At 38.1% G+C, this 27,526-nt stretch overlaps 1 protein-coding gene and 1 long non-coding RNA gene across 8 annotated transcripts in view; both read left to right on the top strand.

The window, feature by feature from the left end:
• The window catches only part of neo1b (neogenin 1b), a 134,006-nt gene that overhangs the window by 4,658 nt on the left and 101,822 nt on the right, over positions 1-27,526 (top strand). The gene's annotated exons all lie outside the window — the stretch shown is intronic.
• LOC129416473 (uncharacterized) lies at positions 7,762-10,754 on the top strand. 2 transcript variants are annotated; one of them, XR_012370130.1, is made up of 6 exons: positions 7,762-8,014; positions 8,706-8,851; positions 9,166-9,262; positions 9,403-9,523; positions 9,606-9,720; positions 9,862-10,754. It is a non-coding gene; the product is annotated as an uncharacterized lncRNA (long non-coding RNA). The 2 variants fall into 2 exon arrangements; XR_012370129.1 differs by having other exon boundaries at positions 7,762-8,851.

Below are 27,526 nucleotides of genomic sequence, written 5' to 3'. Positions count from 1 at the left end.
ACAGAATCGTGATGCAGCGATGCCGTTTCGAATGTAGACAGGTCTTTTTAATGGGAACGCTATATATCGTTACAGCCCTAGCGCCTACCACACCGCACTAAATACCTCATTCACACTGCGAGACCTCCAGACTCGTGTCAACGTGTCTTACCATTGAAATCACTCGCGCTTGATGCCTCTACCGTGGCTGGTCTGAACGCAGCATAAGAGATGCAGATGCTTTATAAATGCAGTAAACATATCAGCAGTATGGAAGCATTTTAAAGTATCAGAGAAAGATGCTTTTTTTATATTTTTGTCCGAATAGTTTTGGTTGCTGAGGATTCTATCCATCCCTAATCTCATGATACAGGGATTGCGATCCAACATGTTGCAATACTGTAAACCAAGGCGGTATATTGGGATATGTCCTCTTTTGGGAATATAATAGGATATAATTTAAAAAGTTGTCATTGAGAACACACTACCATATGCAAACCTTGGCGAAAAAACGTGTCACGTCCCTATGTTAGTATCTTTATATAACTGTTTGAGTTCAAAAATAAGAAGAATCTAATGGTCGGGAGCTAAATTCCAAACAAAACAACTTCCATGAATCTTGTATGATTAAAAAAAACTATATCCATATTGCTTTTTATATATCATGATACTCGCATGTATCAATATGTTTTTACACCACTCTACAGTTTTTTAATTTGTGTGTGCAGCCTTTTCAGCTGTTTATTGAGATTGGGTGTTTGTTTAACTCCGTTTAAACTTAATTGTGTAAATAATTTGAGTACAGTATGTGCTTTCTACATTTTATGCTGAGAACAAATAATATTTGGGTTTGAAATGTTTGGTATTTACAATTGAACTGACATTGAGAAGTTGTTACATTTTGATGCTCGTCCATAGACGTAACAGAAAAGTTTTGCAAACCAATTTTAAATGCCTTAATCAAGTGTTCAAATATTGTTCGAAGGACAGTGATGGAATGAAACAAAACATTGGTCTTAAATTGCTTTTACTTACAATGAAATGATAAAACAGACAGAATACAAGAACGTGTGCTTGGTGATCGGCTGACATTGGCTTAACTTTGAACTCTCTTCTATATGATACGTTATTACTACGCTCGCTAGTACGTTTTAATATTAGCCGTTTTACTCTTTTTCTTATGTTGTCCACTGATTTTTTTGTGTTTTCTCTTGCTTTTTTAATGTGAAGCTGCTTTGAAACAATTTAACAATTATGCTAAGCGCAATATAAATAAAATTGAATTGAATCTGCCTCTCAAAATGTTAAGTAAATTTTCTCCAGGTCCTTTTTAGTTTGCATGTGTTGAAGTCCTGTGGTTTGGTCATGAGAAACCACTGATATCTTATGAACCTTTGCCTGTGGAATGGATGGAAAATTCCAGTCGGAGTTTGTTTAAGTGTTGCTGTTTGCAGTAAGAAGACATGTCTGTCCTTTTAAAAACACCATTTGACAGGGGAAAGCTTCACTCCCAGCGTCTTACTGAGCCAGGTCAGTGCTCTGAAAGGCAGAGGTCAGTCTTGATTATTTCTGCCATGGTCCCATTGAATAGACAACTTGCTGGTAGTTATTGCTTCTCCACCACCTCTCCGGCTTCTTTTTAAACTAGCCTGTAAAGAATGTTTAGATTGAGGGTGGTGATGGTGAAGGCATCAGTTTAATGAGGCCAGGAGAGACCTTGCTGAGGGGTTTGACCCATGCTGTGAGGATCGAGATATGTTGCTTTATATGTGCATTGAAGGTCTTGACAGCAGTCTGTGAGAACCTGCAGAAGACATAACTCAACTAGTCCCTAGTCAAACATCACTGGTTCACAACTAAGGGCATCTGCACACTAGAGTTAAACCATACTACAAATCCTTGCATCCAAAGGGTTGAAAATGTTAAAAATTGCACACATCTGTTGGCCAGGGAGAATTTTTAAAGAGGCTTGTCGGGTTGATTCAGGCGTCCAAATTCGCAATATTTCTACTTGATTTCAGACTGGTTCAAGTCTCTTAGCATTCTTATCACAAACACTCGGTCCGTGATTTCTCTAGCGTGTAAGTGCCCTAGCCAATGCTCTGCTCTTCCACACCTGGATCATTATCTTGATCATTTGATAATCTGTCTTGAGAAACCGGGCATCTGTTCTGTGTCCAAAAAGAAATTCGCCCCCTTCAGTAGATGCTGTTGTTCTCCCATTGGGTCATGCAGAATGAGGGTATGAATAATGTAAGAGAAGCTTAGCTGTCTCTAAAACTGTGATTAATTGGTTTAATTTGATCATGGTGTACCTTCTGGGCTCCTTTCACCACCTGATTTCTCATTTACCTGCTAATGGGTCTAGTGCTCATGTGCATCAAATGTCTCATCTAGCAAACCAGTAGCCCTCCTGTCTATGTAACGACACCAAGAAATTTTTTTGGTTGAGTACAAGTTAAGCACCATCAACAGCTTAATTGGAATAATGTCGATTGAAAATACGTTTGACGCAAGATTAAACTTTTATATAGATAAAGTCTGTGACTTTTTAATTCCTGGGCTACATATTTAGATTTAGATTTTCAAATGAAGAGCTCAGATGAAAAAGTCGCTAAACGCCCCCTCCTTCAAAATTAGATAATGATATTGACCAAATTAGCTTAGTACTGTACATTTGTCAGATACTTTCGTTTCAAATCCACTCCATCCTGGTTCTTAGGCCATTCAGAAATAATAGCGAAACAATTTTTCAGCAAAGTCCTCAAAGTGCCCAGAAATTTGGTTTAATAATCAATGGCTTGAGTATGTACGTTTTTCTGGTTAAAGGAGGTTTACAGAGTATATTAGGATTTTTACCAATTTCACGTTAGTTTTACCTTTATTTAGAAAGGACAATGAAGAGTGACTGAAGACTTTTATACAGGTGTAGATTTGCGGATGTACTTAAAGGGTTTTGCAGCGAAAGACGGTCAAATTTGTTAAATACCATTGAAGTGAGCTTTGTGAAAATAAGGCATTTCAGTGATTGACCAGCAACCTTTTCATTGCTATTAAAGTGAAATTACTGAACCTAAACATAAGAGTTTGGTAAAAAATACTTGTTTTCAAGAAAACATGTCAGAAGCACTTCATATATGTAGACATTAAAGATGTATTGACTTTTGCAAAATCAAACCTTTACTTTTTCCTAAAAATGTTGCATATGTAATTGGGGCAATACAGTATGCTGTAATTGATCTCTGATTGGTAGGTACAGGGTTCGTTACCATGGAGAGAATATGCCCGCTATAAAGACCACATGCTAGCAAGCCTCCCGCTGATATTGGTTCACTCAGTCTCTGTAGGGAAGGGAAATTACTGCTTTTTTTGTACAAACCTGCTGAAACAAGAGTTGGCCATTTATAGGTCTGAACACTTTGGCCTAATTTAATGGATGCCCTCACTCGACAAACAAAGGTCATGAAGCTGGGCAGGGATTTTCTGTATTGCCATTATTCAGAGTACTTGCTTACCTAGACCTTTCTGTAAAAATGCTCGGTACTATACGACACATCTATTAAATATTGTGTTAAATGTAGTTTATACTTTGAGCGAGGCCACGGACCCAATCTGACTCAATCTTAATGCTGTCTAACCTCTTTCAAATGATGCATTTAAAAGAGCAGCCAACCTTATTAATATTGTGCAATACAGAAAGGTGTAGTGCTGCTATAAAGGGCACTTGGGTTCGGAGATGACTGGGTTTCCTCCTCATTAGCTTTATGGACGAATCGCTCTTTTGGTCGTAAGGGATCAAACTTGCTTTGGACCTCATATAGACACAGGAGGGATGAGGTAGTACCTAGCAGGTGTTTTAAAACAGGGTTATGAATCACTGTATGCCCCAGGCTCAGGTTTAAGTGTTTTTAAAAGTAATTTTTTGACCCAATTTTTGCTTTTTTTGGGAGTTTTACACAACACCAAACAAGGCAGCAACTTTATCTGTTAAATCGCTTGCACTTTATAAATAAGAAACTGCTATTTATCGCTCTTTGATATGTAAAATACATCTTGATTAAGTAGGCCTCTGTTTACAGACTTTAAGTTCCAGCTGTGATCCCCAAGGAGGTTTCCCTTTTAAGATATTGGAATACCCATCAATGACTGATGGGTAGTCATCGGCGAAACCTTAAAGGTGTTTTTTAAGTTTTCCTATGATGATTTTCAGGGAGTCTGTGGAGTGGATTTAAATATTGTGCTAAACGTATTAACCACTTACCCAAAATATTTAATAAACCAACAATACGCAGGTGTTTAGGGATTTTATGAATTGTGTGTATTACATGTGAAACCTCTGTCTGGGCCTTCCGATTTGGAATTCATTTAATAATAGTTTAGTTTTCCTTGTTTTATTGTCAGGAAGTCAATTAATTTTATCCGCAAGTAGTGGCAGATCGCAAATTTCGTGGGTTTATCGTAAAAGCAGGCATCCACCACTCTTGTCATTTCATAGCCTAGCGTCAGAAAGAAATTGCTGTTTATTTTAATTAGACATGATTGAAGGCGTGTCAGCGATACATGCGGTGTAATAATGGCAGTACACATCCGTCAAACAGTCACCGACTCCATGAATTCTTCCTAGGGGATGCAGATGAACCCTTCCCCTAGACGAAACGTATAAATTGGCTTTCCCCCTCGTTCGTATGTAATGTCGGTCTGCTGAAGTACACGAAGGCCGGGGTATGATTTAATCATTGACTATATTATGCTCTCGCTTCTCAGGCCACGGTCCTTGCTGTGCAGGCATCAATTAAACAGACGTACACACGAGCTTTAATAAGCCTGTGAGTGTGTGCCGTTGGCAGCCGTGTCACAGAGACTGATGGTTGTGACAGCAGGCGCTTGATAATTAACCAAGATTCCCGCTATTCTCCTCACACATTTACTCGAAGCTGGATTAAGATGGGTTTATGTGTGCGAGCCTTTTAAGGGATACAAATGGTGCCCTGAACAAACCGGGGTCGTTGGTTCAAGTGTTCCCCTTGGGCACGAGCAGGTGACTGTGAATATTAGCCGTGGGTCGTTTGCTTTGTGCCGAACGTGGTTTGTAATGAAATGGCATGAGATGTGAACTTCATCAGTTCTGCCCTTGATCTTGCAATGAGTCTTAATGTATGAAACACAGTTTATTGTTCACTACTCACTGGAATAGGTTAAATACAGAGCAGAGGTCACATTTTGAGTATGCGTTGCATACTTGACAAGCATGTCACACTAATATAAACTAATATAAACATGAAAGCATTTTTAATTCGCAATGCTTTTCACTTCCAGTCTGAGAAACGGTCCAAAAGCTGTCACTGGGACGGTAACTTTTGAAAAAGTATTCATTTGTACCTAAAGAGTGAATATTAGTATCCCAAAGGTACATACTGGTAACAAATATGTTTTTGTACCCTTAATGGAGTGTACTGTATTTTAGATAAAAAGAGCTTCCATATCGCATGGGTAACACTTTTTGCTGTTATCAGAGGGGTAAGCAATATCTTTATATGCTTGTATAAGTTTTTGTGAGAAATTATATTTTGGTATTAAAGGGAAAATATGCTCATTTTTCAGCTCCCCTAGAGTTAAACATTTGATTTTTACCATTTTAGAATCCATTCAGCTGATCTCCGGGTTTGCCGCTACCACGTTTAGCATACTTAGCATAATCCATTGAATCTGATTAGACCATTTAGAGTTTGGATATTTTTTTAGGGATGCACCGATATGGAAATTTTGGCCGATACCAATAACCGATAACTCTTTATATTTGTGGTATGCCGATAAATAATCATATTAATTTCACAATGAAAAACTCCCCGACCACGGACATCTTGTCTTTGCGTTAGACTAGCATAGACTAGCATAGTCGTCTTCGTGCTATGTCACAGAAAGCACCATTCAAAACTCCACATGGCCAGCAATGAGCAAGTGAAGTGGTTCAACAAACCAAAATAATCCATAATTTATCGGCTTTCATTTATCGGCCTAATTTTGCTATCAGACCGATAATATTAAAAATAAGCAGTTATCGGCCGATAACGATATGTCAGCCGGTATATTGTGCATCCCTAATATTTTTCCTATTTAAATCTTGACTCTTCTTTTAATTTTCCTTAATTGGTCTTGGTACACGAAGAGTCAAGTTTTAAATAGGAATAATAACAAAACCCTTTTGGTCATTTTTGAGCGTGATGCTAATGGTCTAATCTGATTCAATGGATTATGCTAAACTATGCTAAAAGTGGTACCGTGCCATAATGGTTTTCATAGTCTGTTTGTGTATGCAGAGGTTTGCTCACATCCACAGTAGGTTATATTGATGGTCTTTCCTATAGGGAAGCTATCATGTGTTATGCAGGAAACCAATAGGAAGAGCTGTTCATTTGTCTAAACTGCTGTGTAAATATGACACCGGCTGTACTCTGTTTGTTCTGAATGGAGACCATTAGGTTTTTAGATGCATAGTCTGTAATAAAGACCTGGAATAGGGATTGTATGATTTTTATTAGCTGCTACTGTTTCTGCAAGAATTCATTCTGTTGTGTTTCAGCAGTAAGGTGTGTACTGTATTTAACAATTGCACAGTGTGTTGATTTAAATGCAAAACATGCACAAAAAATGGTTTTCTGAATGATTTACAAAGAAACATAGTATATTTAATAAACCTCATTTTTAAAAGCAAGCTGAGAAATGTTTTGCTAAACCATTTTTGTGTAAGTTTAATGAATTTGTTAGTTGGTGCTGTCACGATTATGAAATTTGGCTGACGGTTAATTGCCTGATAAATTGTGACGATTAATTGTCTGTTTTATTGCTTTGGCATTAAATTCTCAAACCTTTTTTTGTTTGTTCATGAAATAATTTTATTATTTTATTTTTTATTAAACATTTTGCAAGGATTACCTGGCAGTAAATATTAATACACAACACATATTTAAAAGCAATTATTTAATGAATAAATCGTTCAAAAACTGAAAATTCTTCATTCTTTCTCGAAATAAACCCAATAAAGTGTCTGAAAAATAACTGAAAATTTATATTAGCATCCTTCATTTCCCTAAATTTGGAGTTGCTGTTTTGGAAATTTATGTTTTACCTGGCAGTTCATACTGCCACTGTATTGAATGGCTTTGCAATGTATCGCGTTACCTGACCCTGTCTCATTTATACAGGCTCAGCAGCTCCCCCTTGTGCTTTTTAGAGAGATGTGCAATCATTGCGGTGATCTTGAAATCATCGCGATGAAGTCAAACAATCACGATGAGATGATTATTTCATCGTTGTGACCGCCCTATTGTTAATTGTCAAATATTGCAATAATGATTTATTGGACAATACTCAGTGTGTTGTGTATCTTTTGGTGTTTTTCCACTGCATGCTACAGCTCGGTACAGCTCACTTTGGGGGTTTTCCGCTGTGTACAGTAGGGCTGAACGATGTGAAGAAAAGTTGCGATGTGCGATGACATTGTTTAATGTTGCGATGACGATGTGAGTTGCGATAAATATATATATTTTTCATGTTTTAGGGGCCATTCACAAACACGTGGAAAACACTAGACACGTAGGTTATTGTCACATGACCTGCACACTGCGCTTGTGTCATTCTGAAAAGTTAAAATGTTTTTGAAAAACCTGGAAAAAACGAGCGTGTCGCGACCGCGGCGCTTCCAGAGCACACATACATTTGAAATAATGAACTTGAGCGCGCAATACACGCAATATGAGAATCACCGCTTCCACAGTACCTGCACAGCAAAATCACCAGTGTTAAATTTTCAGGGATGGTGTTAAATACACAGTGTTGATGCTGTTTTAACACTATCTGGTAATAAAATAACACTGCCATTGCTAGGCCAGTGTTATATCCACGACAGTGTCGGTGTAAAACAAGGGTGTTATTAGATTTCACTCTGAGCGGTGTAAATCAAGCCACGCCTCCACTAAACATTTCCTGTCAGGGATTTTACCGCCATTTTCTTTCAAAGGAGGACTGAAGAGAGCAGGTAAATCTCATAATATTCACTTGGTTTAGCTAAATTAAACTGTTATTTCTCTGTCTGACTCTACGCAGCCATATGCCAAAAAAACCTAAATAAGATATTTTTCCCATTTTATTTCCCGTTTGTTCGTTATTTGGTTCAGTTTAATCAGAGCTACCTTGTGTCACGTTGTTCCCTTGTTAGTTTAGTATAAAGTTAAACTGCTAGCTAAAAGTTTGAACCAAGAAGGATAATAGGAGATATGACTGAAAGAATTGAACCATGATAAAACGCGACATGCACTACAAATTGAAGGTATGAAATTAAGTTAAATGAAAGCTCGTTTATTCACCATATGATGCTCGTTATGAGGTTATCATATAGGCTAGATACCGTGAGTTAACGAGGTCGTTTACATGCACGCGAGTGCACGGATATCGGTTAATATTCAAATTACTGAAAAACACGGAGAAAACCGCAACCGCATTGCCATGTGTTTTTCCAAGATGTATGCAAACAGGGGAAATATCACCAAACCAACAATTCATTTTACCAAAACCTCACTATATAATCATTTGTATGCACAGATTGCTGAATTGGATGCATTGTGTGTTGTAAGCTTTTCGTGGCGCTAGATGTCAGACAGATGCAAATGGCAAATACATACGAAAGTGTAAAACGTGTATGGCGAACATTTGTTTTTCTGTCATTATAGATGCTAGTTTGGTAAAAGTACACACTGAGTGCTTCAAATCATTCAGAAGAGATGCTGTTTTTAGGGCAGTTTATTAAAGAAGACCTGACATGGATGACTTCCAATGAGAAACGACTGCTAATACTTATATAAATTCATTACAGAAGGTAAGTTTATATATTTATACATATAAATCATTTTATTTGACATAACTGAACATTTAACCAATCTTTTTAGTATAGTTTTGTACATATTATGGTTATTAGTCTGGCAAGAAAGTCACATGACCTGCTGCCAACTTTAATAAAAATATATTATCTTCTCATACATCGTTTTGCTATTGATATCATATTAAATAGCAATCAAATTGATTACTATTTTGAAAATGTATAAATGAAGATTCATATTGTCTTGAGTGCTGTTTTTAATATAAAAAGAATGTTGAGTTTTCAGAGTCTTTATTGTCATTTTTTTGTGATAGGACCCTACCAGACTATATTTGAATACGGCATACCCATGAATTCTGAACTGTTATTCCTTAACCCAGTTTGGAGGATAAGAGCTTACCAACTAGTTATGTGAGTACACAGAGTACATTAGTACTATACACTGTCTCTAACATGATTTGTTATACTGAGATGATTTTGATTCAAATAACGGTTAAAACTGCACCCTTTTTGGTATTTTCTTGACTCTTTTTGTCTTTGAAAATCTGCAGAAATATGCTGAGGCGATGTATTGCAAAATAGCCAACATACAACAATTAAAGGATAAATGCAGACTACGTCCTGATGAAGATATGGATGACCCTCTGTCTGGTAAACAATAGTTTAAATATGGTAAGTGTACATGGGTTTGCTACTTTTACGGTTTTAAAGCTTAACTGTGTATACTCATGGTGTTTAAATTCTGTTTTGCTAGGATGGGACAGTGATGTGGCAGCTCTTCCCTGACTCATTCACTTCTTGCCTTCATTTGTGAAAGGAAGAAAGACTGGAGAGGGTCAATGTGCAACTGAAGCTACTGATTGTGCTGTGTAAGTTTTTTTTGGTATTTTGTTCTAGTTGTTTATTCAGCAGTTAGTTTGCTTGCATTGTTCACCCCATGTAAATGCATACAAGTTCATTAATACACATCAAATACATTAATCAAATACACTCTTTTAAAACACTCTTAGGTGATGAGCATCAATCCATGCTTTGAGGTGGATGGATCAGCACAGCCCTGCCTGCTCTGCGTTGGGAACAGAAGTTGCATCCAGAGTTTTTGCATCATTCTGGACCAAAAAGCCATTCCCTGCATGATGAAGACCACTGATGCAGCCTTCCACTACATCATGAGTAAAACAACTACAGAACTTAATACCAGGTTGGAACGTATTTAAGAAAAATGAAACGTCTTTTGAATTGAAATGTCTGTTTTGTTATGGAAAAATCTTTAGTATTGTGAAGGATAAGCTTTTCTGCCTGCCAGTAAGGTAATTGCAGTGTATTTTAATATTCAAGTTTTGAGTAGGGTGGCTAATTTTTTTAAACTCTCATTTGATTTATTAAAGACTTTATAATAAGTGGTTTTCATGTCACTGCGCTGTGGTGTAAGATAATTTTCATTATTCCATATTGTATTCTGTTTCTAATTGTAGCTGAGGTATTTAAATAAGCAGTGTTAAATGCAAAGTGTTGTGTGTATCAATGTAAATATTAAATGTGATGTACTTAAATAAAAAGAGGTTTTGCAATATTTCTTGTCATTTGTCTTTTATAGAAACAACCCATTAGCAACAAAAGTGGCTATTAATCAGTATTTTAACACTTAACATTGTTGAATTCACATTACACTGGTGTTGACCTTAAATTAGGAGTGTTAATTTTTAACACTGTATTTGTGTGCCAACACCAGTGTAGTGTGGAAACAACAATGAATAGTGTTGAACAAAGTGTAAAATTTAACAATATTGAGTGTTGAATTAACATATAATGGGTGTTGTTAAATTAACACTACACTTTTGACTAAATTAACACAGTGTAGTGTGGACACATATACACACTTTGCCGGTGTTAAATTTGACACCGTGGGTGTCATTTTAACACCAGTGATTTTGCTGTGTGTGTTTGCGGCGTCATCTGTCCTAAATCCAAAATAATTCCATGATATAGCTGAAGTGCTGTTCATTTTCACCACAAGGTCTTCGTCTGACAACACATTTTCCTCACTCTTCTCTCCTTCCTCTGCCATAGTTTTTGCTAACAGGCACAGCGTCGGAACTGACACCTCACAAATCAATCTGAGCTTAGCTGACTTGGGGGTTCCCCTGATTGACCTAATAGCATGAACGCGCAAACCATCGCTGCGTCCGAAACCGCCTACTTCCATACTATATAGTAGGCAATGTAGTGCTTTTTGCATACTATATAGTATGGTAGTAGGCGATTTCGGACGCAGCACATGTCTTCAGGACTAAACGTGATGGGTCAAATGTTTATTACATGCGCTTACTGTTTTCCCTTCATTCATCGCGTCAAGGCTGTCTGTTGCGATGTGTTCATCGCGTGAGTTCATATCGCGATGACGATGAAAATTCGATGTATCGTTCAGCCCTAGTGTACAGTTCCTACTACTGAGGTTCCAACCAAGCCGTACCGATCCTAAAATACGACGTGTGTGAACACTGCAGATCACTGATTGGTCAGGGAGAATTGCTAAATGAAAGATTAGCTTACACTCATGCACCGTCGAGCTAACCACGTGATTTTGTCATCTGTACGAGTTCCCAAACTTCCCTTTTATAGCAGTAAAAATATCCACATGCCGAGAATCAAAAACACACCATTCCATCAATATGCTCCATTGCTCCTGTGTTGTGCGTTTATTTTTTTTTTTTTGTGTATGTCGCATTTGCAATAATGTCACTGTAGTAGGGGTGCTGCAACATAATGATTAGTAATCCCACCCACTTTGAAGCAGTACTAAACTTCAGTGGAAAAACAAATTGAGCCGAAGTACAGCAAGCAACATCTTGCTCAAATGTTCATAACTTACAGAAAGGATTGTCCTTGACAACCTTGTTTAGTGTCACATTAAAAATGGCATCTGTTCAAGACTTGTTGGCACAGTTTTGTGTGTGTGTTCTTTTTCCAAAAACCACTTTGACAAGGACTGAAATATTTTCTATCCTGTCTCAAAATGACCTTGTTTTGTGCAGTGTGATGCTGTCCTCCTATGCAAAGTAAGATTTGAAGCGTTGGATCTGTTTTGTCCTGCTGTGTTTGCTATCTTCTTTTTCTGTTGGCCGTTACGCTCTCTGTCATCATATTGGCCCTGACGGTAAATTGCAGCGTGTAATTGAAAAGCGATGGAAGTGATTTAAAGACGTGTACAGCTCCCTGGTGACCTGCGGAAAGCGCTCGCTTCCCCTTATTTTCCCCCTTTCTGCATCTGAGGCCATGATTGATGACAAGAACTTCTGTTAGAAAGAGGATGATTGGCCGTGACCAATTCGGTTTGTTGTCACTGGGGTACTAGGCTTGTTTTTGTCCCGTGATACTTCCTAGTCGTTGCTGTGCGCGCTGTGTGTTTATGGATTGTTCAGCTGTGTGTGAGGTGGTTTATAGAGGAAGAGAAGGAGGCTTTTATATGCAGATGGTTTTGAAGCCTCACGATTTCAGTTTTAGGTGCTTAACCTTCCTTTATATGATATCTCACCCAAAAAGCCCAAAGGAGAGCAGCTCGCGCTGTGAGTCATAGTCTTTTTGTTGCATTACGTGGGTGTTGAAAATATTGCAGCCTTGCGTGACTTTGGGAATTGTGCAGATGCGACTTTGTGATTTTTTTGAAATGCAAATGGTAAAATGAACGGCTTCAGTCATCGGTGCCCTCTACTCTGAAAAATGATTGCTGAATGAAAATGACTTTCCTGAAAGTACTTTTGGTGGATGAAACATTGGTTATTTAACTAGTTTAACTTTTGCTTGGCTTACCTTTTGTTATCCCGTTTCACGTTTTTCCTGCCATACGGACTCGATTGATGAGTTCTTGAATGTCCTCTACTTTACCTCACATTTTGTTTTCACTGTAAATAATTTATTGGTGCATCTTATTCCATAAAGAAATCGTGTGTGTTGTCGCGTATATCAATATTTAATAAATAACTAACTCCACCCCTAAAACAGTTTTCCATTTCACCTGACATCATCAAGACGGCGTCTGTAGGGAAAATCAGTCTGCCCTCATTTAATATGCTGTTTCATTCGGCAGAGTATGGAAGCGAAATTGGTTGCGAACGTCATTTCGCATTGTTGTTAAAGCCCTTCAGGGTCATTAAATGCCAAATACGCTGCTTATTTCTCATGATTTATTTTCTTAATTGAATTGTGAATGCTTTGATTGATGTCTCTGTTGAAGGTCTCGCTAAAAACCTTTTCTTTGAGCCCCTGACATGCGTGTACCCCTCCGTTAAACCCCGAAGCTACAATCTCTCACTTGGATTATACTTTCTTTTTTATGTTATGATGGATTTATCTACTGAAAAAACAATTTACTTTCCCCGTGCAATTTTACAGTGACGACAGTGATAGATAGCCGAGATGTCAGTTTATTAAGAGTTCCTGAGTACTTTATTCCATTCACTTTGAGGAGGATGGTTTTTTTGAGCATACGTTTCTTTAAAGTCTTTCCGAGCGCCTGCTGAGACGAGATAAAAGACACGCAGAGGAAGAGAAAACGTGCAGCTGTAGTGGAAGGGCAGTCACAGACAGGTGAGAGGGAGAAATAAAAGAGCAAAAACTGAGATGAGATGAAAATGAAGCTGCAGACAGCCAGTGTCTGGGGTTTTCATGAGGGCTACAGTACATCGATGATCCGCCCAGCGTGCACCATCCAGAGACTCCCTTGACCTGCGCTGACGAAGAAGAAAGATCCTGATAGTCTTTAGTGCGGCAACTAGGGAAACTCTTTTTCATTTTATATGGAAATGATGCAGACCATCTGCATAAGTGGTTGAAATTTGTGTTTAATGGTGAATGGATGAATAGATGGATAATCAAGCAAAAAATCTTTAGGGCAGATATTTTGAAGCAACCATAAATGGTTGTAAAGCCTGATTTATACTTCTGCGTCATACTTGCGCCATTCTATCTCCAACGTATTCTACAGTTTTTGTTTATACTTCTGCGTTGTGGTCCATGTCCACATGCACACCTTTTATCTTCATGTCGAATAGCATGTTACTGTTGTAATCCACATTATCAAGGTAAAAAATGAACAAGCAGCAGCTTGTGTGTATGGCAAGTAAGCGTCAACTTTTGTTACAGCCTTACTGTGCTTTCACACTGCCACTGGCGAGAGCGTCAATAAAAGCTCTGGCTGTCCTACTAACGACAATATATAAAAGGTGTAGTGGACGCTCTGACGCTCGAATGCATTCTCTGGAATCCTCTCAAGTGGAGGTTTCCGCCTTCCGTTTGGTTGCCGACGAACCGCGTCATAGCTCATTACCATAAAGTTCAGCTGATTTCAACTCTCCTTGACCCTCACACCGTACATGACGCGCCGCTGCTCGATGGGGCTCGCCGCCGGCTCTCGTTGAAAATGAATGACTTCCGGCTACTTTGACACTCTCGCCGGTGGCGGTGTGAAGGCACAGTTAGTTGTTAAATATCGCTCCTCAACTTCCATTATTGTTTTTACTAGGGTTGCTTGATTGTGGTGAAAAATCATAATCCAATTATTTTGGTTAAAAATCATGATCATGATTAGTAAGAACTATTACTCATTGACTTATGCATTTATTTAAACTTTTTATTAAGTAAATGTTGCAATAGGCTACACGTGTCAAAGCGTGTGGTGCCTTCGAAGTACACATCAGTCTGGCACGCAATTTATATTTAATTGCACAATAACTGTTTTACCTGGATTATCTTGTTTTTGTGATTGTTTAAATCAAAAATTTAAATTAAAAGTCAAAAAACAATTAATTGCACAGCCCTAGTTTTTACTGTCGCAAACCGTCGTGACTTCTCTTCCGAGGGATGCAAATTCAAAATATGTGTTCGGAGTGTCGAGTGTTGCTCATGTTTTCAAAATATGTGTTTGTTGCATCATGTGAACCATGTGCATTGCGTGTCTTGCCAAAATAAGTGCCTGCTGCACACGCGTCAAAAGCGTAAAAGAGACCCTCGCGGTCACAAAATATTCCCAAGACTAACTAAACTCTGATTACACATTAAATTAAGCAAGTATCTGGCAAACGCAAGTGTCTCTTTTGTCATAAACCCTTTAGACGCGTCTGCACTGCAGCAGGCACGTATTTTGGCTTGACACGTGATGCACATAGGTTCACTTGATGCACCGAACACACATTTTGAAAAGACGAACCACACATCGTGCGCCCTCGAAAAAGGCGCCACTGGTCGCCAATGGAAATGCATATGAGAAAATGCAATGCTGAGGAAGGGGTCTTTTGCATCGTTACTTTTTTGGGGAGGTGCACATCAGGCTACGGGGTAGGATATGCGACTATGCAGAAGTATAAATTGGGCTTAAGTGGATGCTGATGCTGACTTGATCCCCAAATTGCCATTCATCAATACATTCATCAAGTTCCTCACGAAATCTAAACACAACTAGACGTGTTGACTAAACAGTTGTGCAAGTTAAGAGGAAATCGGCGTGTGTTCCTTGTTTTGTTTGGTATCGGTTATTTATTTCCTAATGCCTCAGCTGTATTTTAATTAAGGATGTGTAGTTGCTGCGCTGTTGGAAATTAATTTACATTGCCTTGAAAATAAGAGCTAATCAAAGATTGTTGGGATGAAAACCGGAGAGACTACAGCACAATTAAAAACCTGCTGCAGAGAGCCTATATTAAACCGAAACTCACCACTGACCCAGTTTAGATCCGCAGGGACTCTCCACACCTCACGAATCCATTTAACCTTCTCAAGCTAATGATGGCGGTCAGGTAGGGAAGAGCGAACACAGGACAGTGAGAAAGTATTTGTGTTATAAACGGGTTTTTTTTCAGACGTCCCCATGGGTTTGCTTGTTTTGAGATGGGAGTGTTAATTGGTGTTGTTTTAAGATCCGTTGTTCTGAAGAATAACATCGTACTGAGACTTTTCTTTGAAGTGTCCATAAACACCAGTTGTTAATAGGGATGCACCGATACCACTTTTTTCATCTCCGATCCGATTCCGATACCCGAATTCTGAGTATCGGCCGATTCCGATACCTGCCGATCCGATACTACTGTATTTTTCTTGAGCAATTTAAATTACACACAGACACACACACAGACACACACACACACACACACACACAGACATACACTATATAAATGTCTAAATCTAGCATAATATAATTATATTATATATTATATATAATTATACTTTAAAATTAAAAACCAATAATTTAAAATGATTTACAAGTTACAAGAACATTAGTAATTATTAACCATGGCAGTGTTTAGGAGAAAATAAAATAGGCACGTTTGATCAAATAAGTATGCTAAATATATTTTCCTTAAATGCGCAAAAAGTCACAGTAAAAAAGCTTTAGTGTGCAAATGGTTATTTTGGGAATTATGCACTTAACCGGACCTTTTATGCACATTTCCGGTGCAGAATTGATGCGCCTAAATCATATTGAGTGCGCATTCTGCGCAATACTGTGCAGCATTGATGCTCTAGAAGCGTCCTCACACTCGCATGGGAATCCTCGCTCCGCAATGGAAAGCTAAGTTCATAACTATTAAAACACAAAAAGATTTGATGCATCGTGTGCTCAGCACATACTGAATTGCATCCATCCATCCATCAACTAACTGAGACTTTATAAAATCAGATCTTTAAAACAGCCTACAGTTATTGAGGGTTCGTGTGTTGAATGACGCGTTTCATCCGTCCGCTTCACCTGTGAATCCTCAGCACATAGTGAATTGCATCCATCCAACAGCTTACTGAGACTTTATGAAATCAGATCTTTAATAAAGCCTAACGTTACAGTTATTGTGTGTGTTATTGTGTGTGTGCCTGTGTGTGTGCCTGTGTTGAATGACGCGTTTTTATCCGTCCGCTTCTCATCAGTGGATTAACTCAGTTTGCAAGTAAGTTACAGTGTTTCTGTGAACATGAATATTTTTAAATGTGCGTTTGTTCCTTCACATGAAGCTATTGAGTGTAAGATGACTTTGATTATAGTGCATAAAAACGTTTATGGTGCTTTTATAATACTTTAACGTTTTAATCGCTTGTCAGTGACAACCATGGGTAATGCGCAGTATCGGAATTGGATCGGTCCTGTTAGTCCGATATCCGATCCAGCAAAAAATGCCGGATCGGCCCCGATACCGATCCAGAATATCGGATCGGTGCATCCCTAGTTGTTAACATCCTTATTGGATCATTTGCATTAAAAACAAGTGTAAACCGAGTTAAAAATGCATTGCGATCGGATCAAATCACATTAAGAGGTCAGAAATGGATGCAAACTGCTGTTTGTGTGGGCTGGCTGGTGCTGTTTGAATCAATAGCAGGTGTATAGGGAAAATTACTGATCCTTAGGGGATTGAAGTTTGTCGATTATTTTCTCAAGATCTGGGGATGGTAATCTTCGTTCTGGTAAAATAGAAAAGCAAGATTTAAGAGGATTGAAACATGGAAACGTTTTTTCTCAGTCTGTGAGTCTCTTTACTGTTGTTATTTTAGATACAGCTGTGGCAAGGTTGATTTGTTCTCATGTCACTGTTGTTTTATCAGGAGAGAAATGAGACCGAGCTGTTGTCTTGGCATCGTTTCTGCAGGAGCTTTGGTTTTTTCATCTTATCTCCACTCACCTTAAGGCTCCAGGCATGTGTTGTGTATATTAAATGTGAATGTAATTGTTTTGGTATGTTATTTTTCTCCCTGATTGCATTGGCAGACATGCGTTTTGAATAAAGTTCAAATTCTTGGTTGCATAGCTGAATGTTGCCACTGGCAGCTGTCACTCATTTTGCCTCAAATCATTGAAAATAAATGACTTCCATGTGTTTTTGCTGCAGATGACTGCCAATGTGAATAAACCTTTAATTATTATTTTATTTAAAGCAATTAAGTTTTTAATTTGTTACAATTAAATAGTATTACATTGGCCACATGCCACCTTGATCTGTTTATATCAGAATCAACATTCCTAAAAGTTCAGACTTGTGCTTTTATTGATCTCTGTTTAAAAAATCATTTAGGGACTCGTGATTTGTTTTATAAAGATATAAAACAGTGTTCCTGGTTTTGGATTGAGGTGTTGTGGTGGACCAGATCAGATATCTGAGTTGTTTGGAGAAATCATTGGAAGAACTGAGCTTTAATCTGTTAGCTTCTTCCTGCTGTAGAGATCTTAAAGAAAGGCCAGCTCATCTGGGACAAACCATATTTTAAAAGATGAAGGAATCTGAGGATGGGGAGTCTTCTCGCTGTGCCAGGAGACTACTGCTTTTATTTTCATGTACACACACTTCTCTTAGTATGTTTTTAAATCCAGAGAGGGTTGGTGAACTTCACTAGTACAGTCTCTTTTCTCTTACTCCTATGTTCAGTGTCTCTTTTTATCGAGTGTTTAGAAACAATAAAGAATTGAACGGTTCTGCTAAAGGTGAAGTGTTTGCTCTCTGCTTACAGTATTTATACTCTTCAGGAAATTACAGATGTGCACGAATGGTCGAATATTCAATCTGCAATAAAATGGAAAAAATGCTATTCGAATGTTTGTTTGTTTGTTTGTTTTTAATGCGCCAAATCAGAGTTAAAGGAACACTAAAGAGTTTTTGCTCTTTGCGCCTCCTACAGGTTGGAAGCGGAATTGTCCATTACTACTGTGATAAATAATTTAGCCTACTGCAGCAAAGCTGGCTCTGCCATGCATTGTAGGTCTGCCATAAAGCAAGTTTTTGTAGTTTTCACTCGAACTACAGGACCGTGACCCGACGGTTGGAAACTTCTTTGGCCGATAGAGGGCTGCAAAGTGAATGTGAAAGTGGCGTTCACCCTGTTTCGAGTGAAACAACTTTTTGGAAATGTTATTTTAAGGTAAAAAAACTCTTTAGTGTTGCTTTAAGACTAATGCTCATTTAATGTTAATGTATGAAAATAGTTCTCTGCTATTGAATGTTGCCAAGGTGACTATTTTCAGGCACTGTTTATTATCATTGCGCCTCCTGAAGCCATGGTACGGCAGCAAAGTCCTTGATTATTACGCTGGATAAGAGTATAGATGGTTTCAGCAGTAACAACATAAACAAGCGGCTTTCGTGGTCATCACGTAACTTCCGGTAAACTCCGTAAAGAATAAATAACAAAAAGTCCTTTTAAAGTAGTTTATTTATATAACAAGCAAAGTAAACAAGACGTAGATTACACAGGATCCCAAAACATTTGTTATTTTCTACGAGGTATTTGTTTAAGTGTTCAGTTTCAGCAACTAGTCAGACTATTAAACAAACTGAAACCGGAAGTAAAGTTCGGACCAGACGCTTATCGCGTCACCGCACGTGCGCCCAATGAAACGGTCTGTAGTTGCTAGCATATTGGCCTAGAAAATCGCAACTTTTAATTTTCTGTCGGTCTTAGTACACGATGTAACTACAGAAGCGTCAAGTTTTAAATAGGAAAAATATTGAAACTCTTTGGTTATTTTTGAGCGCGATGCTAATGGTCTAATTAGATTCAATGGGTTATGCTAAGCTATGATAAAAATGATACCGCCAGACCCGAAGATTATTGGAAAATTAGCATATTTTCAAAAAAAGTGGAGGTTCCCTTTAAAGGAATTTATCTTATGAATGGCTTTTCTGTAGTTGTCTCTGTTTATTAGCCTGAGAAAGAAGAAAGTATAAAGTATTGCTGGAGAAAGTGATGTTTTTATTGTGAAGGTAAGAATGCACCTAATGTCTGGTTTTTGTATGAAAATAACAAAAATAAATCTGTATAAAGCATGCATGCATTTCACTTGCTGGTTGCTATTTGATGGAGTCATCAATTTTGTAGGGTGTGTTTTTTCTTGCTGTTTTCGGCCAAATAGTTGCTGAACATTTTGTGCTTCCGCAATAAAAGTAATGCAATTTTTGAAAACTATTTAACTGGCTCACAAGAATTTTTGCTGTGTTTTGGACTGAACTGGGCTCCATTTTCCAAAAGTAATGTAAGCTAACTATGATCGTTAGTACCATTGAACTCTCGTGAGATGCTCCTCTGGTTGGTTGTGCTGTATGTTTGGTTGTATAATCCAATACAAAGGATCTGTCTGCTTATCGTCAGGTCTCATTTTCCAACCCTAAATATGAATGATTCAGGGTAGTATTCATTTATAGTGTATCTCTGTTGATACAGCTGATAAAGGCAGACCACACACACACAGTCTGTTGTATAGTAAGAGCAGGTGTCGGTCTGATGTTTAGGGATCTCTTTACTTTAGCCCTCCCACAAAGCACAGAGATGGGACTTTGATAACCCAGTGTAAATCTTTATTGCTCTTTAATGGTGTTAGGTTTCATGTGTCAGTTTGTTCTGATTTCTAAAATGCCTTTTTTAAGTTAAATAAAGATAAGACATAAATGTGTCAATTATTGATGTACAGTAAGTGTTGTAAAGTTATAACACAGATGTTTTGATCTTAGAAGACTTTGATGACGAGTAATCATTTTGAAATCTCTGAAACTCGAGAGATGACAAAGCGAGATGAGATTTTGGTGATTTTGTTGACTCTGTGTGTTGTGGTTGAAAAAGCATTTTCAAGCGTGTTTTTCTCCACTATGATGCTCACTGAAGCTTAACAGGGAAATCTCAACATGAGCATTTTCTTCACAAACGGTGAAAATGGATCCTTGTGTCCGCCTTCTCTCCTCTGTTCTTCTTTCTTCCATCTCGGCCACTTGTTTATTAGAGCGTGAGCTTTCATTTGGATCATCAAATGACATTGATGAACTCAGAGTTTATTCAGAGAAGATCCCTCAGCCTCTACTCTTCACTTCACTTGAGCTCGATTTTCTTTTTCCAAAATTTTTTTCCCCATCGGACGCAGTCGCTAGGAAAATAGAGCTCACTTCAGAACGGCACGGAGAAGCGCTCGACCGAACAGAAGCTTTGAGGGCCGATATGAAGTGAATCGGTATCTCGTGCATGCAAGGAGCGGACGGCTCATTCTGTTTCGCTTGAGATGGACTGACCCTTATTTTTGAGTGCTGTGACTTTGTGAAGAGAATTTTAATGTTCTCAAAGACAGAGTGCCTACCTAATAACAGTGTTTTTACCTCCGTTAAGTGCCATTGGTAGGCATTACACTCAATAAGTTCCCCTTAACTGTGGTAAAATTACTGTTAGACCAACGCAGTCTCATGGCAATTCGTACGTATTTTACCATGTGGTTAATTTGTACGACCACATTTGTATGTTTTTATACAGTATTTGCCTTAACCACTGTGATGTTGGGGTTGGAAGGTTAAGGTTAATTTTTTTCTGTAATAATCATACGTTTTTGTACATAAACAAAATAAGCCAACTTATAAAATACATACAAATTCTCGTGAGATGCAACTAATGGCACTCACTTTAGGGGGCTTTTTCACTGGGTGCAGTACTTGGCACCCAATACTTTTTTAGTACCACCTTGGTTGGGGATCTAAGTGAGCTGAGCTGATACTAAAATGTGACGTGAAAACACTGATTGGCAACGTCATCGCTAAATTCAAGATTAGCTTTACCTTCGTGCGTTGTCTCGAGCAAACCTGCTGTCATCGGTGCTTTGTTGTAAAAGTTCCCAAACTCCCTTTTAGCGGTGAAAACTATCCACAAGCTGAGAATTAGAAACACAATACCACTAGACCATCCACTAAAACCAACATTTTAAAAAGTTTAAAAATGAGTATTTCGAGTCTGAATTTTTCAATTCTGGCCTTCATAATTTGTGTTACTTTCATATAAAAAAAAAAAAAATGGTTGCATTGTAGTAATATCGTAAAAGTTTTCCTTTCACCTTGACGTCTTCACTACCAGCGAGGTTATTTGGACAGCAGCGCTTGTGTCTGGCTCTAATGTTTGCTTTGATATGTGGGAAGATATCTGGAGCCCTTTGGCAGTGCTGTTGCCTCTGGTTTATTTATTTGAGGATGAATTACACGCTTTCCTCAGTAGAAAAGGCCTCGGGTTGATGCTCAGGGTTTATGTTGGGAGACACTGGGAGCAGTTCTCCAGAAATCATTCTTCACAATGAAATCTGTGTGTACGCTTGAAGTCTCCACACGTCAGTTCTTAATGAAGACCCCTGTTGTTTGTGGTCAGCCCTGAGGTTTTACTGGTGTCCAGGGTCCAACTTTCTGCACGGGTACCACCATGCTCTATGCTCCCTGCTGGTCCTTTTAGCCTCGAGTCACCATGGCGACCGGAGAAGAGTTCACTCTGAGCGCCTATTAACTCTCCATTCTGTGTTAATTAATAACTCTGCCTCTAAAGCCTGGAATACACTGCAGGATTTTTGCACTCCTATAAGGTCATTACCTTATCACACTGTGCGACATTTAGTGCTGCCGCGAATAGTCGACGTAGTCGACGTAATCGACGATGAAAATTTGTCGACGGCAATTTTTTTAGTCGAGGAGTCGCATATTTATTTTTTTCCGTCTCAAACGGCCCACTGTAATTCTGTCTCATGTCTCAAATGGCTCAATGTAATTCACCTCCACACCAGTCTGTGCGCTGTGCGCGCCCTGCTGGTTAATCTGCTACGCTATCATCTTTCTTCCCTCTCCCCCTGCCTTCACTGCTTTAACTTTGAAAAATTGGCGGTGGCCGGTGAGTCTATGGAATTATGAGTCGGAAAGCTTCCGAAGTATGAAAGTATTTTAAGCGAAGTTGTGATAAAAGAGTGTTCTGTTACACCGTGCCAAACGTTGCTGGCTTATCACGGGAGCACAACGACAATGCACGAGCATCTCAAACGAAAACTCTCGGGAGTTATTGACGATACACCCACAGAGAATAGGACAACGTAAGTAACTGTTATATGATTATTAATGAAACGGCGAGCTAGTCAGTACTGTTTTATTAACTCTTTTGAGAAGTACAATGACTCTGTCTTTGGATGTTAAAGGCTATCAGTGTTTGCTCGTGATTCCGCCACGGAATCAACACTGGACGCAACAAATAGATTTTTCATGATTCCCATTTACATTTTTATTTTACTATTTTAAACGGCTCAATTCATTGTTGCGAGTGTTCAGCGTCTCTCTCTCTCTCTCTCTCTATCACTCATGTTGCTTGCAGCGCCTCGACCGCGCGCGCCTCTCTCTTACGTGACAGTGAAAAGGTGGCAGTGTTTTTGATGTACTTTCTTTTTTGCGTAAACGTCAACATTCACAGATGTCTCTGACAAAGACGACTGATTGAGTTAACATGACTTGAAGAAAGATTAGCAGTAGTGTGAGTTTGTGTGCGAGCTTTCTCCCTCCCTATGATGCTGTATGCCGTGTTCTGTAGTCTATGTAACAACAACAGTGTATTCTCTTATATTTCTGAATTTGCACCGAATTGTCTGCGCTATATCACTCGCATTTAAAATCAAGAAATGGCTCAAAACACAACAACAATTATGAGAAGAGCAACAGCAGTAAAGCTACAATGTAAATGTATGGTGATTTTTGCATATCTAAATCAGGATTTTAGCAGCAGTTAAAGGAACAGCTGGTTGGATAAAAAACGAGGTGATGGGTCATGTTTAGTCACTATTTAAGGCTACAACAGAACAGATAATATGTAAAATAGCATTCAGGTGTGTTAAAATGCAATATAAGATCAAAGAGTAGAAGTGAAACATTTCATATTTCTGTTAAGCATCTACTTTGCACTGGAAGTTTTTATTATTATTTATGTTGTTTACATTGTAATTTTTTATTTGGTAACATTTAAGTTATTCATATTGTTTATGACACCGGTGGGTTCAAAATAAAATGGACACAATGAAATAACAAACACTTGAGTTTTTTTTAATTAGTCGTTTAGAATAGTCGACTATTCGAAAAATTAGTCGAAAGATTAGTCGTTAGAAAATTAGTCGTTAGTGGCAGCACTAGCGACATTAATCGTTTAAACTTGGGTACGACAAGTGGCTTCGATGGCTGAGTCACGCGTTAGCGCAACGTCACCAGCATGCGATAGTGGTAAACAAATACCAGTACAATACGCAGGTCATAGCATCAAACACACTGTGCGGTGATCATGCTAAATTTCTGACAATGTCAGAAAACTATCGTAGGCTATCTTTGTACGCAACGCCGGGAAAACGGCCGTCTTTGAACCTCTCTCACTGTACGACATAGGACCACCGATGAAGAGCCACGATCACAGAAATCGTTACGTTTGTTTCACGATGGCAATCTTTCGTATATGACAGAAAAAAATTTGCAATGTATCTTGGGCTTAACAGCACAGGAGAAATGAGTTTGCCGTGTCTGCGCATCCATAAGAAAACTTTATCGTGGATCCTTGACTGTCGCACAGGAAGTTATTGCATGATATGTGTGGATCTAAATTTTTGTGCCTAATTTAAATTGACCATTTCTCTCTTTCGAGATGTTTTGATTATGAGGTTGTTTTAGTTTGAAGTGGATTCACAGAAAGAACGGAAATGTATTCTAGGTAGGGCTGTCAAAAGATTAATCGCAATTAATCGCATACAAAATAAAAGTTTGTTTTTGCATAACATGTGTGTGCACTCTATCTATTTATTTTGTGTTTTGTATTGTAACACATGACTCAACAACACACTTCATAAGAGGCATATTTTAAGTTTTGTTTTAATACTTAAGAGATTAAAGAAAATGACAATTGTTAACGTTTTATTTTATAAAACTTTAAATTAATGAAATACAACATGACAGCAAATGTGTTCATTTATACTGTAGTTAACAAACAGCAAAGTTGTTTAAACGACATAGACATCATCTGTCAGTGTTGCTGTCATCTTTTCTCTATTCTTGCTGAAAACAAACTATTATTACTGCCTTTATTTTCAGAAAATCCAACGTCTGAATCCATAATCTGCTGTTGGCTGGTAACTTATTTGAAGACTCCCACATTTGTTTGTTTTGTAAGCACGCCCATTCAAAGTAAATGAATGCTGCTGTAGTATTGCATGCTGGATGGCATTCATTTGATTTTGCATGTTTGATTCTGCATGTGTGTTTTACTTATTTTTAAATTATTTAAAATTCAGCTTGATCCAGTACGAACAAGTATGTTTTTTGCGATGCAAAACCGAATGCGTTTTTAGTTCATAGTTTACCTTCACCTTACCTAAACCAACGTCGAATTTCCTGCAGTCAATGCACATGTAATAAAGTTACTGCAGTCTACAAGATAACCATGCACAGGACAATATTGGTTTTGTAACCTTATCTTTGACAAGCGTAGGATTTGTGCCAGCCAGTCCGTCCTGGAATAGGTTGTGTATGTGCAGGAGAATGCGTTTCAGCTCTTAAACATGTCCTGGCAGAATCTCATTGCTGGCAGTCGTATCGAGAGTCTCGCTGGAGAGAGAAAAAGAGTGCGTGTTTTCTCAAAATGAAACTGTGCCCTCATGCTCACCCTGTGTGACCAAATAGATTTCTGTTACACAGCCGCAAGTGTTTGTTTATGCTCCTATTTTCTCACGTTACGCCTCCACTCCACGTTTTTCGTGCTTTCCCTGGTGAGCATCTCAAAGGGTCGGATCTCTTGTTGAGGAAGTGTTTTGCATCCAATTAATTTAGTTACTGATCGTATTCCCCTGAGCGGTACAATGCCACTGTCTCGCTGTCATGACGACAGGCCACCTTCAAAATCTATTTGCATTGTAATGGCACGGTAATCCGACCTTTATACACCTTTCCTCTGCCTCTATCAAATGCCTCCGTACGGAGACGTTAAGTAATCCAGACAGAGGGACGTTTAACAATTGCAGCCCGTTGAGAATTCACGTAAATGTTTTACACTCTTGTATTGAGAAAAGTCACTTATCAAAAATCTTCGACTTGTTTGGTTCATATTTGATTAAAACAAGATATTTGATGAGAAAATACAAGGGTAAGACGTTCCTTCCGGGTCTGATGACCTGACAGGGAGCATCCTGGACTGTCAAAACCAGACATGAGTTTCTGTAGTAAAATATAGCATCCAGACTCTTATCCAGATATGCAATTTTCAGTAGTTCTGTGAATCCTCATAGCGGTATGGTGGAAACGGAGATTTCGTGACATAAATCTTCAGTACTTTCTTTTTCTGTGTTGACTCAACATTGTGTAATTTCTTGCCGAACACCCGTGCGAACACTGTGCCCTGAAAGATTTATGGATCTTCTTGGGTTTTTTCTTTTATTGTATCTCTCTCTCTCACTCTCGGCTTTACTTATTTTCTCCCTTCGGCCTGAAGCGCAGTATTAATACATCAGTTGATTTGAGCTCTTCAGAGGTTGTCTGTAAAGTCACGTTTGATTTCTCATCGCTCAGTTACAGGTACACAGTGGAGATCATCTTTACCCGGTCTGCACTTCATATTACAGATAGGACACTTTATAGACCATACATGAGACAGTACGTAACATTATACGGGTGATTCTCACGAAATCCAGACTTGGGTGTCCAGCATCAGATTTTTTAAAAAGGCATTGAAGACTATTTTTTTGCACATATAAGATTAAGGTCTGAACTTACTATAACCATTATTTTTAGAGGATTTAAAAAATATTTTCTATAGAATTATTTACATTTTTTAGATTATCATTATCAAAATGTATCATTACCGCATCATGATATTACATTAAATATATGCATTTACAAACTCATGTTTCAGTAATGAGAACTAAAAAGTTGTCTAGGTACTATGGAGTTCTGGAGAGAAAAAATAAAAACTGCTTACCTGGTAGCCATCTTGAGTGTCTCAGTCAATTATGTCCCTTCCAACAATAAAAAAAGTTAGTTCCTTGAGGGATTAAACAATGAAAATTGTTGCGGAGGATGAGAAAATTTTTCTGACACATTTATATTCCTTATTATTGTCTGTACATTTAGCAATGATCACCAAATACCACATGTTTCTTTACTGTAAATGTTTATAGTATAACATGCACTGAAGCTTTTTATTTTTTAGATTTTTTAATTATAAATATTTCCATGTCAAAAAACCCAAATCCAGTCATGGACACGTTGCGGTAATGAAAATTTTCACCTTAAATGTGGAAAAAACAACAAAATTGGTTTGTCATTTGAAATTATGTGCTTGTAACTGTATGCTTCTTATTTTGATGCTCTTACTTTGCATTTACTTTTTTATCAAATGTTTAATGATCACCCATACATGCTATTAGGGCCCTATAAAATCCGTTTTATTTTTTCCCAAATTCCGTTTTATTTTTCCCAAATTCCGTTTTCTCCGTTTTAATTTTTGCAAATTCCGTTTTATCCGTTTAAATTTTTGGCAATTATATTATATTTTTTACCCTTTGCTTTTATTTTAGTCATAAAAGAGTGTGCCTTTAATGTTAATGATTAAAATGTAAATGATTTGGGGAAAAACTGGATAACAGGATTACTTAATGACTATAAAAGATGCATTTACACATGCACACACGCGCGCGCGCGCGCACGCACGCTTGCACACACACACACACACACACACACACACACACGCACACACAGACACACACACACACACAACTCAATTCAATTCAAATGCATTGTTTTTTAGTGTTGTTGCAGAAGGCTACAACAAGGTGTCAAAGCAGTGATGTCTTCAGAAGGGCCTTAAACACATCAATCCAGCGGAACGCGATCCATATTTTATACA

The sequence above is a fragment of the Misgurnus anguillicaudatus genome, chromosome 6 (genome assembly GCF_027580225.2).
Source record: "Misgurnus anguillicaudatus chromosome 6, ASM2758022v2, whole genome shotgun sequence".
Classification (NCBI taxonomy): domain Eukaryota; kingdom Metazoa; phylum Chordata; class Actinopteri; order Cypriniformes; family Cobitidae; genus Misgurnus; species Misgurnus anguillicaudatus.
Note: the sequence above shows the minus strand (reverse complement) of the source record. Positions and strands in the feature narration are given on the sequence as shown.